Source organism: Lagenorhynchus albirostris, chromosome 17 (genome assembly GCF_949774975.1).
Source record: "Lagenorhynchus albirostris chromosome 17, mLagAlb1.1, whole genome shotgun sequence".
NCBI classification, from domain to species: Eukaryota; Metazoa; Chordata; class Mammalia; order Artiodactyla; family Delphinidae; genus Lagenorhynchus; species Lagenorhynchus albirostris.
Window position 1 is genome coordinate 39,018,789 of NC_083111.1, and position 16,834 is coordinate 39,035,622.

The window sequence follows — 16,834 nt, forward strand, 5'->3', positions numbered from 1 at the left end:
CCACCACTATACAGAAAGGCCAATCTGTCAGAGAGTATAAAGTGTCTTCCGAAAATAGTTATCTCCAAAAACACATGTAAATTCACATGAAATTTTGGAAAATTTTACCTTACATTGGGATTTTTAAGAAAATCTTTTCTCTGAGACAGGGAGCCAGCAGAACAGGTTAGCCTAAACTCTGTAAATAAACTGCTTTAGATCCGGTTGTGACAGTGTTAAGTGCCTGTCTTTGGTCATGTGGAGGCTGGCCTGGGGCTGGCAGGGAGCCAGGCATGGGCAGAGTCCACTGTAAGACATCAGGATGAGTGGGGGAGTAATTGTGATGGCCTTCCGTTTTATTCTGTCTCCATGTATACCATTATAGGCAAACCTTACAGGTGAAATGAGCTTGATCCTCCCTTAGCTCTCTGTGTGAGTTCTGATTGGCCTAAACTCTTAGGGTGGCCTCCCTTTGTCAAAGTTATTGATTCAGGAATGGGTTTGTAAGCCTGGCTTAAACCAATCAGTCATAATCTCCTGGTTATAGAGTTTGGTTCAGAGAAGAACATATGATCTCAATTGCTCTGACCAGAGAAAAGCAAAGGACTCCTGTTTGATGTTTAGAGAAAAAGAAGGTATCTATTTCTCCTTGGATGTGAACCAGAAAGCACATATCTCTGGAATCTACTAGAAGCCATCCTGTGACATGAGAGAAGCTATTTTGAGACTGTGGGTACCATATGGAGGAGGGTAGAGGGCAGAGAAAGACAAGGAAACAGAGCCAACGACCAGTGATGCTGTGAATTCTATTTCCTTTCCACCATCCTTAAACATCAGTAAAGTCCTGTTAAGTCAACAGTGATGTGGGTGAATTAGAGATAGGCCTAATTAGATCTGGGATAGTGGAGGATGGTGCCCCCTCCCCCACAGCTGCTGTCACCAGCAAAGAATAATTATGCTCATCAGGAGGGTCATTAGTTGTAGAGAGAGCTACCTGGTGAGGCAGCAGCAGGGAAGAAGCAGAGAAGCTTCTCCGAGCATACAAGTAGAAGAACCCTAGGACACACTCAGAAATATCTAGTGGACACTTGGTGACAAAGTTAGTGGGGACTTGCCTTCATAAATTGGGCTACTGAAGATATTATTGGAGAGAGAATGTTGATTTTCAATCTACTGTCTCAGCTGTGTGCAATGATAAGTAATCAGTGTGCTTCCTATAACTTTATCAAGCTTGTGTCTTTTCTTCCTCTTGAAAATGATGTAGTCAATTTCATATTTCCTTATTATTTTACATTACTAAAGGATTTTTCCCTCTTATGTAAATCCTTCTCCTATAGACGTTAGAAGTTATTTATGATATTTTTTACTTTATGATACTTTACAATACTTAAGATTGCTTTACTTTACAGTATTTAGCAACTATTTACCCAGCATTGTGGAATCGAGAGCAGGAAGATCATAGGTTGGGGTCCACTAAGATCCTTGGGTACAGCCATTCCGCATACCTGGATTCTGGTAACAGAGCTGCCCTCTGCAAGCCTCCACTCATTGGTACCCACACTCTGTCCCCTTGGTCATGGTTCTGAGGTCCCAGAGACTGTCTTTCAGCTTCTGCTTTCTAAGCTTTTCTTCTCTTCTTTTACTTTGATTTTCTCTCCTCTCCAAATCCAGTGAGAATAGCATTTATTTTTGCTTATTTTCCCGTCTATGCCATAGGAAAACTATGTTAGACTTTTCCCAAAATCTATGCTTTATGCAGCAATGTGGGCTTTGTGTCTTAGAAAGGTAAAACTTAACTTCATTCATTTTCCTTTACATTTGGCTGCACCTCACTTCTCTATGGTCCTGGAGTCCAAGGTCTAGTTTGTAAGAGTGTGTGTGTGTGTGTGTCCATTTGTGTGTGTGCTTGGGGTGGAGGCAAACAAAGGTATCAGAGGGATTAATAAACATTTTTGGTAAATATTATACCACTGCAGTTTATATGGTCGTGGTACAATATTTATAAAATGCACATCAGTGCTAAACAGTGTGGCATAGAGATAAATATTCTAGAATGTCACAGAGAAGGAGGAATTCAGTGAGAGCCAGGAATCAGGGAAATTTTCAGAGAGGACATGGGAATTCAGTGAGATTAAAATAAGCAAATCTAGTAGGTAAGGGTATTCTAAGTTAGGAGAGCAACAGAAGCACACACACAGATGAGGGAATAAATACGTGCCCTTGGAAAAGTGAGAAAGTTCACACAAGTCTCTTTGGCGATATTTGATGGAGTGTGGAGGGGCATTAAGTGTGGTTGAGATGTATTATGAACGATCCTGAAAATGAGGCATTTTGTTCTGTATTTCATGAGGTAGGAAATAAGGATGCATTTAAAAGAGTTACAATATAATAATAGCTGTTTTTTTAAAGAATGGGTACATGTTGTTTAGTGACCTGCCTGCCCTTCAGTGAGTACAACATTTTTTTTTAAGCAAAGATCTAAAGAAATGGCAGGACTGTGAGAAAGTTACTCAGTCCTCTTTAACAGATATAACTCAGTCCAGCTCCTGGTCAAAAAGGACCAAAATGAACTTGATGCCTGTGTGTTTTGTGGCAGTATAACATCATTACAATTAGACTCTGACTCTCCTTTACATCAGTCATCCAATGGCTAAAAGTTAGAAATGGTCCCTAGCCTTTTTTCAGTAGACCAAGCCAATTCCAATAATAGGTGCAGTCTATGCAGCTACACCTGTACAGCCATAAGTAGCTGTCCCCCCAAAAGCATGAGGTGTTTGATATTCTTAATATGTGACTTTTATACACAAAAACATTATTTACTCATTACTTCAGTTTTTTAAATTAACATGGAATTTATGAAAGGTATATGCTCATAAAACTAGTTCTTCCTTGGTCTATTAAGTTCAAGTTCTGTATCATCTTATTACATCTTAACAATCACTGTTAAGAGGGCTCTCATAACTTGAATAATTCACCTTACTTAAACATTTCAAGCTGCCTTTATAAATTCAAAATTTTTTGTTTCGCTGTTAAGTAGCTCACAGTTTTCTGATTAACAAATAAAATTTACCTGAGTAAATAACATTTGCAGAGCTAATACATTTAATTTATGGATATGGTGAGTCTGAAGTTATATTGTGTTACAGTACTCCTTAATACATCAGATGCTCATAACTTTCAAATAAAAACAGCAAGCAAGATCCATCACTCAATCACATGTTTAAATTGAAATATGTTAGATAAGTCACTAGACTAAATTCTCTTAAATATTACAAGTTCTTAAGATCTCAAAAATGCATACATCATTTCTTACATCACAAAGTATTGAACTTACGAGTTTGATTTGGTTCATCATATTTCCATTTAATTTTAAATTTTTCCCAAGTTTAAACAAATCCACTCAAGAAACCATTTATTCCATTCCAAATAATTTGGAGTTTCTTTTCCAGACAAATTCTTAGAATTGCTTTCTCAGATAGTCAGGCTTCTTTCCCAACCAGAGGGTGTGGCCAGTGTAAAAGCGGGAGATGCAGACCTCCGAGGACATTACCCTCAAGATCAGAAAAAGCAGAGCTTCGCATGAAGTGGTCACTGGCTTTGGGTTCACAGTATAGTTACACCTCACTAAATTCTCCTTTTTATTTAAAGAAGTTGGCAGCCCACTCTTAAATTAGCTAACTTTCTTCATACTGCAGTCAGGTTCCCAACCCCCATCCGGGTTCTTTCAAGATATTAAGTGATATCAGATTTGATTTAGCATTTTTTCTTTTACTTTTCTGGATTCATGTCATACTTTTTCAGATCATTTTTAACATTCAAATGACAATACCAAATGGTAAAATTTTGTCTAAGCAAAGTGTTAGAGAAAAATCTGCCCTCATTTTATTTTCCTTTAATATACACCAATAAACTCATTATACATTATGCTCTGTTGAAATTCAATGTATCTTGAGAATATTATCATGAACAAAACACAGTTCTTGTCCTCAAGGAATGTAAGTCAAGAAAATAGACAAGCAGAGAAAAATTTGCAAAGCTCTGTGTAAGTGCTGGCTCTGGAACTAATGGGAGAGGAGACTGAATGCTTTCTTGGAATAATCCAGGAATTCTTTCTGAGGAAACACTTGATTGTTGCATTAACTCTTCAAATCATTTTAGTGCTTTCTATTAGGGTAATGCTGAACTTTGGTTCTCAGAGTGCAGTCCTGGACTGGGAACCGCATTAGCATCACCTGGAAACTCGTTAAAAATATCAACCCATCATCTCAGATCTACTGAAATAGAAACTCTTGGGTGGGACACTGTAATCTGGATTAGTAAATCCCCTAAGTGATTCTGATGCATGTTGAAGTTTAAGAATCACTGCATTAGAATAAAACTGAGCTAGGTAAATTTTATCTCAAATTATGTGCATCTGAAAAATATGGGATGAAAATTTTGAAGAACTTTATAGACTGCTGATTCCTTGGTGGAGATTACTAATTCTGCTTTTGCATACTGACCTCCACTATAAACTAATGTTTGAAAAAAAAAAAACGGTGCCATATCTCACAAACAACTGGTCAAGTATTGCATTTAAACATCTTTAAGTGATTCTGAGCCCTGACGCTCTGCATGATTTGTTGCAGGACCATCAGTAAAAACATGAAAAACTAATGAACAAAGACCTTTGAGTTATGCACATTATAGTGAGTTTAGTTACTAAAAGCACAGAGTAAAAAGTAAAAAACAAAACAAACAAACAAAAAAACACTACAGGTTACTGGATGGTTTTCTGTTGGGGAAAATAAATACAGATAGTATGAGTAGGCTTCTGACAGGACAGTACCTCTTTTAGTGCAAAATCACTCTAGGCTAATCCTACTTTAAATCACTAAAATGTATTACATGAATTTAAAGCACCAAAGGAATTAAAAAGAAAGCAAAACATGCACAAAATTCTGACCCTGAGCACCTTCTAGAATTTTTAACAGTTCCAAGTCCGTGAAGATCAAGATGTTTGATACAGAGTGCTCTCTCTCTGCTCTCGCATCCTCAGGAACAAGGAAATCAATAGCTCTAAGATGTAGCGTGAGAAACCAGGTTAGATGAAAGAAATAACTTGCCTCCTCCCCCTGAATAGATCCAATACAATATAATACAATACAATACTGTATTATATACTTGGAAGTTTTTGAGAGAATAGATCTTAAATGTTACCAACCCAAAAGAAAATAGAGGTAGAGAAGATAGAGATATTAGCTAACTTTATTGTGGTAGTTATTTTGCAATATACAATATGTGAATCAGATCATCACATTACATACCTTAAGTGTATATATATATATATATATATAATATTTTAATAATATCTAAATAAAGCTGGAGTATGATTAATGATTAATATGGTGATGTTTAGATAAAACTGTTTTAGTGTATGATAACATTTGAGATGTTCAGTGATATTTACCAAGGTTTAGAACTTGGTATTTGTTTTGTGTTTCATTAGGAAGTGTGGGACCAACTTTGGGTTGTCTTTTCATCTAGGGCTATGTCAGGGGGATAAGAAAAGAATAGAGAAAAATTTTGTTTCAGTCTTGAAAGCACAATGTAGGGGGCATTATAAAACTTGCTTATGAACCTTGTTTAGGTTTCAGCTGAATAAGTGTTTTCCAATCTAGTTGTGGCACATAGGAAAATCACTTCTATATGGTGAACAGGAAATTTTCCACCTTCACATAAGCAATATTCAAAAAATGTATTAGATAAATGGAACATATTAATATCTAACATAGAATACACAGTAGGTTATTATATGTTCTAATCTACATGCAATATATTATGACATGAACTATAGGAACCAAATAAGTTAGTCTATAATAATAAACAGTATCACTATTTAAATTCTAGTGCCTAACATATGGCAATGAATTAGCTCCATGATGGACAATAAATAATGAAACTTGCTGTTGCTCCTGTAGTGATACTTTAATAAACACCATAAGGGTAGATGTCCAAACTAAAGCATTTTGTGTGAAAAAGTTATTGAATGACATCTTATTTAAACCTGTTTGAGGCGAGATGGAAAATATGCCAGATTTTTTCACATGCGTCTCTCATATGGGATCATTTCCCATAGAAAACTGCCACTCCCAGAGCAAAACACTCCCTTGCCAGTTGGTCCTCTTTCTGGAATGGGAAGGCTACTTCAAATCTTGCCACACCCTAAATAGTGGATCTTTGTAGCTTGCACGAACTAATTCCCAGTGCAGCCTGAGTTCCCTGCTCTTCACATCCATAAGCTAAAAATTAACAGCATTTTTTCATTATGACACTGGGACTCCAACTGTGCTCATAAGTGTTTCAGAAAAAATACAGCATGATATGCTTATATATATATATATATATATATATATATATATATATATATATTTGAGGTTTCAAGTACAGTATTTTTCAGACCCACTTGTGTAAATACAATAATACTCTAATAGAGGGGGGAATTATCATTATATTTCATTTTAAATGTTTAAGAAAAGAACCTCATGGAACAAATTTGAACTAGCACATTGTTTTCTTGATTTACAGGGTTTGAAGAGATACTGAATGAAAAACCCTCCCTAAAGCAATATTTCATGTATTTTCTATAGGTCTGTGAAATTTCTATAATGCAGCAAAATAAGCCTTGCCTCAGGTTTAATGTCTTCTGTTTATTAGCAGAATACTGTGCACCTGCTCAAGACACCTGCACACTTTAACTTAGCATTTTCAACCAAATTCAATCAAGTATGCATTAGCACACTGACTCACCATCTAGTACATTAAGGATTTAGGGTTCAATTCATAAATTGCTTAGCAAGATGGATGTCCCCTCTCTCCTGCCTCCTTGTTGCTCCCCCAGTCCCACCACCCCATGCAGAGGATTATCTATCACAGTAGAACAGTAGCTTTATCTTTACTGTCAAGTGGAATTAGGAGGTTATTTAACTCTTAGAGGCAAATCCATAAGACTCACAGTCTGCTGTTCATGAGACAACAGGAATTTTATTTGTGATTATAAATAGGCATATTTTCAAAAGGAAATGTCCATCAGTCATGAGAACATGAACCCTGTGCATGAAACTTTTTCTTTTTATTTGTAACAGCAACTGCCAAGTCTGTTTCCTATAGGTAGCAGAAAAAACTGGAAGCCCTTTCTATTTCTTCTATCTAGGTTTAAGTTTACTGTTGCTGTTGTATGCTTTCTCAAAATATGTGTATTTATGTTTCAAATAAAGTATGACACATTAATAAAATATTTTATTTCTTATTTGCATATATTCTCTCACTTCCCTTCCTACATCTGTGACCAATCATTCTTGGTTTTATTAACTAGCTTCTGCTTTGCAGCCCACCTTTTGTATTTATTTATTCAGCAATTTTTTTGAGTTTTTACTATCTTCCCAGCACCATTGTAGGTGCTGATAAACAGTGTCAACAACATAGAAAATATTCCTTACTCTCGTATAACATACCCTAGTGGTACTGGAGGGTGGAAGTAGACAATAAATGAGTGAATAAACAAAAACAGTTTGTAATTTACCATAATGGTAAGTGATATGAAATAAATGAGGCAATACAATAGGAGGACACTAATTTTAGTGGATTTCCCAATTGTTCTTTGTAATTGGATTTAATTAAATTTTATTTTATTGACTAACTTTGAATCAGGTTCTGTATGATAATAACAGAACTTACATTCCAGTGGAAAAAGAGAATTATAAACAATTATAATAGACTGTGACATGTTTTAATATAATATGGTCAGTGGAATGGGGAAACTCTCTGATGCTACCCAGAGAGTGAAGGAGACTTTCCAGAGCAAAGGATGACAGAGTGGACCATTGAAGGAGGAATCAGAATTAATTCAAGTGGTTAAGGTGAAGAGCATTGCTGGTAGACGTGCAAAAGCATGAACATTTAAAAGATCATGTATATGAATTGGGAGATTGGGACTGACAAATAAGAACCTGCTGTATAAAAATAAATAAATAAAATAAGATTTGAAATGTCAAAAAAAAAAAAAAAGATCATGTATATTTGGGAACTTGTGTTCAGTAGAGCATCATGCTGTCAGGTACCAGATCATGAATGTTTGTGTGCTAGGCTTAAATTTTTGGACTTCATCCTGAAGCAGCAGGGACTTTAAGAAGAGTGGTGGTGAGATCAGATTTGGGTTTTAGGAAGTCATTCAATACCTTGGATGGAGACATAATCCAAGGAATGGATAAGGGCTGTGTAAAGGCAGAGACATCAGTGAGGAAACGATGCAGGAAGTGCAGGCAAGAATTACAGGGCCCAAACTAGGATGGTGGCGCAGGGTAGGCTTTCAATATATATATTTTTTAAGTGAAGAATAATGAATGAATGCCTAAATTAAAAAAGGGCAGATAGGCGAGTGATTTGGGAATGAAAATGGCTTATTTATAAGCGAACTCAATGATGGCTTATTTTTCTAATGAATTCTTAAGCAGAAGCACTGGTGGGTTGAGCCTGTACAAGTCCCACTCCGCGTGTTCCAGAACAGTGGTTTTCAACTAGGGGTGACTGCGCCCTTCACGGAACATTTGGCAATTTATGGAGACATTTTTGGTTTTCTCAACCTAGAGGCACAGGGAGATGCTACTGGAATCTCATGCATAGAGGCCAGGGATGATGCTGAGTGTTCTACAGTGCAGAGGACAGTCACTTGCAGCAAAGAATTATTCAGACCAAAATGTTAGTAGTGCCAAGGTTGAGAAACCATGGTCCAGGACAATAATCTTGGCAGGTGTGGCTGAGCCTACTCAGTACAAAGCCCAAGGAGCAGAACCACTGCATTGAGGTTATTGTCTAGGAGAAGAGGCCTCACTCAAGTTTTAAAAGGGCTTTAGTTCTGGTTCCACAAGCTCTGTTTGGGTCAGTCAAGTAACTAAGCTGTTCCTTTATCTCTGCTTTTCCTCTTTCTGCCTTCAGAAAAGACACAGCTAAAGAAGATGTTTGTAGGACACATTTGTTGACATTTACTTCTTTGTAATATGCACACATATTGCTGTTGGTCATGATAAAACGCAGGAGTTTTCTAATCACTTTAAGGGAGAAAAGCAGCAATGTGTTACATACTTGATATACTAACACAACCAGCTTTCCAAACCTGTGTTTAAAAGTATGATGCAATTACCAGAGAGAGGATCACGAATAGAATTGGAATATCAGAGGTTAGTCTCAATTAATGATGATAATATCTCATATTCATTGAGTGTTTACTAGCTATGCGTCCTTCGAATGAGTTTACATGCTTTGTCTCATGTAATCCTTAAACATCCATCTGTATAGAATAATTATCTGTATTTCACAGATAGGGAAACCAAGACACGGTTTGGGGGGGGGCAGTCGTTGACTTGGCAAAGTCCCATGACTAGTGAGTGTCGGAACCATTGGAACTAGAACTCACATCCATGAATCTGACTCTAGAGCCACACTTGGACTCACTGCTATGTTGCCTCTCGGATTACTCGCTCTAATTATTATAATGTCACCCTATCTTCCACATGGGCAGAAAAAGTCTGATCTTTCCTAGAAATGAAATGCAGACATGCAATGGTGTCACAATGTTTTCTTAGTAGAATCTGTTGAAAATTCATATTTGGCAAGTAGAACTGAGATTGACGGTTTGTCGATCTCAGATTGTGGATACTGTTCAGGAGTGGGAGGATGATTTCAGCTGGTCTTAAACTGAGGTGACAACTACCCCTTATTTCAACTGAATAGGAAAATACTTAGCTGTAGGTAAACTTGAAATAAAAGAAATATGGGAGCAGTTTCTTTAAAATTGAAAAACTATTATCCCCCCATGTAAGTATTTTATAGCTTCTTTGTTTTGTCGTCGTAAAGCTTTTGAAAATGAGAATACATCTAGTGATGAAGAAAAATCCATATAGGAACTAAGTCTGTTGCAACCTTACACAGCTTGCAATAAGTAAATTCTGTATTGATTCTATCTCTATAAGTGAGTAGAGAAACAAAGTAAATAAAGCGTTTATAAATTAGGTCCCTGACATATAAAACACTTGGCAGCAGTAATCTTGAAAAACATTTTTTAAAATTTTTGGTCAAAGTAATAAGATTGTAACAGAATTTTGTCTTCTGTTTTTGTTTTCTAAATTATGCTTCAATGGTTTGTTTCCAAAAAAAAAAAAAAAGAGATAAAGAAACTTGTAGCAGCCTTTAAATATGTATTGTTTTCTCCCAGAAATACAAAAAACTAAGTATTTGGACAGAAGATGGACAATTTAAAAATAATTTTTAAAAATTCCCAGCACCTGGCATAGAGTCTTGCACATAGTAGGAGTTTGTTGAATGTTGAAGTTTTTAGTTTTCCCAAAAGTTTAAAGGAATTAACAGGTAACATCAAATTAAACATAAACAAAATACGCCTGAGAAGGATGAAGAAGAACCCAAGGAATTTATAAGTACTTTGACTAATTTGCCTAAACATTAAATGGCAGAACTAAGAGACCAGTGTCTCCAGAAGTAACTCAAACTCCTGTGTTCAGACTTGAGGGGTGCACTTTACAATGACATTTCATATAACTCTTCATAAAGCATATTCACTCACATTGTTTCTCATAGACCTCTAATGCTGTTATGAAGACAGGGTTATATGTCGCCATTTTACAGACTCAGAAAGATCCAATCACCATCTTTATGCCAAAATGGGATCTGAACTTTGGTCCTCACACAGTTAAGCCAGAATGTTTTTCTACCTTACAGTTTTTATGTATTACCTCTGTCTTTTCCCACCCTGGGATCTGTTTCACACTCTTATCTTTCAAGCGAGACAACAGCCATTTCTACCTTCATTTGAGCATCCTCCCTCTCAAGTGTGGGAAGCAGCCCAGAGCTTCATGAAAGCAAAGTGATTCAAATGACTCTCCATGGTCTCCCCACAATCCCCCTAAACTATTCTATCAACAGTCCTAGTTGTAATGATCTTGGAAGCCAGACTTACAGATTTATTATAGCATTCATGGGTAGCTATCTTTTATTTTTTTAAAGATTTATTTTATTATTTATTTATTTATTTATTTATTTATTTTTGGCTGTGTTGGGTCTTAGTTGCGGCACGCGTGATCTTTGTTGAGGCATCCAGGATCTTTTCGTTGCGGTGCACGGGCTCTTTGTTGTGGTGTGCGGGTTTCTCTCTTCTTGTTGTGGTATGCGGGTTTTTTTTTTTTTCTCTTCTTTAGTTGTGGTACGCAGGCTCCAGGGCGCATGGGCTCTGTAGTTGTGGTGCACGGGCTTAGTTGCCCTGTGGCATGTGGGATCTTAGTTCCCTGACCAGGGATCAAATCCATATCCCCTGCATTTAAGGCAGATTCTTTACCACTAGACCACCAGGGAAGTCCTGGTAGCTATCTTTTATCAGTTTTAGAGCTTGTGGGTTTTCTCTAATCCCTTGCACTTGAGTGATAGGTTGAGGTGTCATTTGCTCTGACTCTCTCCCTACAGTGGCTTCCATCTTTGGAGCTGAACCTAGAGAAATGGGCCTGTGTGTGTTCTCAGGCACCCATGCCATGTCCAGTTTCTCACTTCTCGTTTGGTTACCCTCCTCAGCATTTTATTCAAGTAGGCTCGGCCAGTCACTCACACAGTTAACTGGAAAAGCACTTGCTGGTTTGGGGCACTCAGTGGGTGGTGATATAGCATTATGGTGAATGCTTTTCTCCCCTTCCTGCCCGGGAACTCGTCATATACTCTCCCCATCCCTTGTACTGAAAGAAAGTGAGTCTGCTCCCACACTGGAGAGGACATCAATCCTTTAATAACTTTACCAGGACCAGCTAGCAGTGCTTTTGTCTTTTTCTCTGTTCCCTCCTCCCCTTGGTTTATTCTACCTGAGAATAGGAAAAACAGACAAAATAGCCAACAAAATATATGTGCATAGTAAAAATTATGACAAGAATGCTCTCCAAGATAAACAAGCCACGGTTCCATTGCCTCTGAGAATCCAGCTCTTGCTGTCATATGCTGGTAACTTGGGCTTACTTTTTTGAATGATTCATGAATCAATGGCTTAAACTGTAACTGATTTAAGAAACCAAATGGCAAATTTCCACTACAGAAATTCAGCATGTTTGTTTAAAAATATAAATTAAATTCTGAACCAAAGTGTCTGGAAACCTGTTCCACCTTTTTTTTTTTTTTTAACCAAGTAGATATTTAGATAATTTGTTTATTTTAAAGCCTGTCCTTTTAAGAAAAAAAAAAAAACCTGAATTTTCCTAGCTAGGGAATCTGCATTATTAACTGCCAACTAAAAATAACACAGAATAAGAACATCATGGGGAACAAGTCAAGACAAGACAGAAAATTGAAAGATTACAATTCTCTTCAATTTCTCTCTTTGGGGGTAATAGAATTTTGAAGTGAATAGTCACTATAGGTGATGGATACAATATTTTTCCTCTCTTAAGTCTGATGATTTTATTTTTAGTAAACAAACATTCTTAAGCTTTTTATAGTGCTCCCTTCAAAGAAAGGATTGGAATTACTCTCCTTCATCTAACAATGAGAAATGACTTAAGAAGGACCAAACGCTCATTTTGCTCAACCTGTGCTCAGACTCCTCCATTGTTAAATCAAGAGGGTGAGTCGCTAGGACCTTATGCTTAATTCCTGCTTCTGCAGCCCACTTTCCGAAATACGGTAGCTGAAATTCACATGCTGGAATTTGTTCACTGTAAAGTTAGTTCATAACTAGCCTTGAAGAGGTAGGCAAGGAGTTAGGAAATCCATGATTTGAAGGAATTTGTGATTTTTGATTTGTGTATTGTGAGCATAGTAGAATTTATTTTTTCTTTCTATAGTATTAGAAGGCTCAAATGAACCTCAAAGGCTAATCATATTATGATAGATATTCATTATGGAATGGTTAAATTTCAAGGAAACAGATTTTTAAAATTCACATGATCCCAAGGTACGTCCCAAGTTTTAGCTCTCTTCTCTCTGAGCCTGGGCTCTACTTGTGTCTATCTCTAATTTGGTATTGACACTACAATTCTACAAATACACCAGGGTCTTTGATTCATAGAAGTTAAATATCCAATCATATTATTTAAAGTCAAATATCAATTTGAACCATAAGAATCAAATGAAGGCTTTTCCAATAGTCTGTCTCTAAATATTTAACACTTTTAAAATATTTAACTTGTGTTAACATTTTGAATTTTCAGAAAAATTTGATTAAAGAGATTCTTAAAGTGATCTATACATGGGATTAAATAGAGTGTAAACTATTATCTATTTTCTTAAAGTGTTTCAAAGGCCTTTAAAGTGTAGTTTAGGAAGACTAAAAATAATTAGATTTATGCATTCTTTTTTCATCTTTTTGATGTAAAAGGAATTTCAGAATTTTAAGGGAAAATCCTAGAAAATGGACCATAAAGGAAAAGTAAGATGTGTTTTCATTAACTTTCAGTAGGTCTATCAGACAATGTGTGGCTTGACGCATTCTTCCCAATTCATTACAAGGACAAGGCGGCCACATACTGAGCCTCATGAGGTTGGCACCTATCTTCAACCATGCTGTGAACTTTTATGACTCCTGACTTTTCCATATATATTAGTGCCTCTAATGGAATATTGTGCCCACCATACCCAATCCCTCTCTCCAGAATCCATCTGGTTAAATATTAAAACCACAAACCAATTGTTATTTTCTGTATGAAGGCTACTCCAAACTGCCTTAAGCAGAACTGTTACAGGGATTCTCATCTGAGCTACCAAGACACCTTGGTCTTAATAGAATGTACCTTTTTGATCCTACCACTAGACTATGAACTTTTTAATGGCAATGAACCAAGTTGCACCTAAATTTGTATCTCCATAACCTAGTGCAAATGCCTGGCACATAGTTGATTCTCAATAAATGCGTGAATGAATAGGAAAATTTCCAAGGTACTTTGTTTTGATTGAAGGTGTATCCCAAGACCTTTTTTGTCTCTGAAGTATTTGACCTACACGTAGGAAATACGAATCATCTCAAAGGTTTCTAAAGTGAAATCCAAGCTCAAAAAAATAAGAGTTAAAGATGATCCAAGGCTAGGCATGAACAAAATATGTAGCATACCTGTTCACCACTTAGTGACCTAAAGAATCCTATCTATTGGCAGTGGGAATGAATGGGTAGAACTTTTTGGAAAGCAACTTGGTAAAATATATTTTATCTGTATGATATAGGTACAAAATTTTATGCATAAAAATTTCAATGTAGTATTATTCTAATGTGCAAAGTTACAGGACCCCACTTCCAATTCACCCAGAATAACTCTACTCTTATCTATTTTATTTATCATGATTCTGTAAAATATATTGTTTAAAATAAGATTATTAAAATTAAATTAGCAAGAAAACTATAGCTTGGGCACAGCCTTTTTAAGTTACAGATGAAGACATTGAGGCTTTGGAAGTGACCCAGAGTCAAAAACATTAATAGAGGTGGTTTAGGAAGATTTTTAGTCCTCTTAATATTCCCAGCTCAGTATTCATTCCATTGAATTTAAAGGTATGCTTTTTCGTGAACTGCCACACCAGCCCCCTCTGTGAACCATACATTACTTTGTGCTGGGGAAAAAAAAATCATATCAATTTAACCTAGAGTCTTAAGCAGCAAGTCAGGACCTGTTTTCTTGATTAACTCACCTCAACCCATCCCGCATGTGGAAAGTTTCCTTCTGATAGACAAATTCACTCTTGAATAAAAGCCAACAATCTCAACAAATTTGATAACCCCTCTTATACAGGGAAGTATGAATGTGCAAATATTCAACAAATTCAAAGGAGAGGAGAAAACTGAGGTTGCTTATGTAAAATATCACTTGTTTTCAGACAGCAACATACTAAAATGATATTTCTGATACCTAGGCTTTTTTTAAAAAATCACCTTTATTGAGGTATAATTTACATACCATGAAATACATCCATTTTAATTGCACAATCCAGTGAGCTTTGGTAAATACGTACATGTGTGTAACCACTGTCACAACAAAGATAGAACCCATTTCCATTACCCCCAAAACTTCCTTCATGCCTCTTTCCAGTCAAATTCATCCTCACTCCAGATTTGAAGCAACCACCGATCTCCTTTTTGTTACCAAAGATATTTTTTGTTTTTTGCCTTTTTAACACTTAGCTCTTATTGAGGCTGTTTTCATGTTGTTCCAAAGGCATCAGTATAATAGTGTGTTACATGGATTGTACCATCATCATGAAAGCCCAATTAGCTGGCATTTGCCATTCAGTTATGAGCCACATAAAATGCCAGAAATGTCTGAATATCAGTCCATCAGCCCAGTTACAGAACCCCGCAGGGAATGTGGTCTCTGTCTCTAATATTGGAATGGGTTGGATCCAACCACAGTCTCCTAATATTTTCCCTAACCAGCATTTTACATAAGTCTCATATTAGAGAGGACATCTTTTCCTTTTTTAGTACAAAATATATTTTAAAATGTGATCCTACTTTGAAAATAATCATAGATTCTGTCCCTATCATATCAGGATAAGGAAATTTGTAATCAGATATGAAATGATTGTGCTTCCCTCCCCACTTCTCATATTAAAATGTTGCCCATTGGTTTTCAAGATTTTCTCCTACTGCAGCAACTTAAAAATAATTTGGATATCAATTTTTGCTTACTGTTGTGTTGTGATTCTTTCCTCTGTTGTCACAAGTATGAATATCAGGTAATGGGTACCATTCATTTTTGTGCTTAGTAGTTTTCCTGGGGTGCCAGTGACAGGAGAAATGTATGCATTAAAACAAGCGTGATGAAAAGCAGCTCTCTTTATAATTTCAGCCCAGCTGCTGTATTGATGGATACAATCTCTAGCACATGCTCCAGGTGGCTTCTAATGCCTGGCTCCCTGCAGAAGGCTCTATTTGCACATCTTAAACCACTTATTGGATTTGAACAGGATTTTTCAGCCTGAGTGCAGTAACAGTGTTCACTTGTGTAATATTTGTAAATCCTGGCTTTACATTTCACTCACCAAACTATCGTCAGAAGACATTCAACAGTGTCTTTGTGCATCCCTGATTCTCTCCTTTGGATTAGATGGTGTCCATTTTGTGTGACTAAAAGGTGTATTGATAAATATATTTCCAACATTGCTGTCACGCACAATGAAGAGTGGTTCAATTAAGCAGCCTTCTCAAATGTTTTTTTCTTCATTTCTCAAATTCATATAACATTCATTTAAAGACTTTGTATTCAATGTTCACAAAGTTTAACCATTTTTTATTTCAAAATATGTATCTCAAAAGGCCCTGCTCAACTCATGAGCTGTTGTTTAAAACTGTACTTACTGCTGTATTGGTTGATCTGATTTATTGTGCTTAAGACTTTTGTTCAATGCTGACAACACTTGAGTATGACACCCTGTAGCCTGTACAGTTCAAGGCTTTTACAGTTATGGATGGGAGCTAGAGATTACTAAAGCAAATGCCTCCTTTTGGTTTGAAATGTAGTACAGCACAGCAACCTCCAGGCAGATATTTTGCTCTGTCCTTTTTATGCAAATTTCAGGAGTTCCTAATATAACTGATACCTCTGCTCACATATCTAGATCGTGTAACATTTAAGAGACTTGGTAATAGGTTAGTTCACCAATTAGTAGGAACAAGAAATGCCTGTGATTTATAGGCAATGCCCCACATGTGATTATGTTGCTGAACCACAAAGAAACCTTACTTCCGAAATGTATGCCACTAGAATTAATTGCATATCAACATATTTGTAGTTCTGAGCCTGTGGTTTTATTGTAAGGATTCTTATATGTGAAAAGTTGGGCTTCC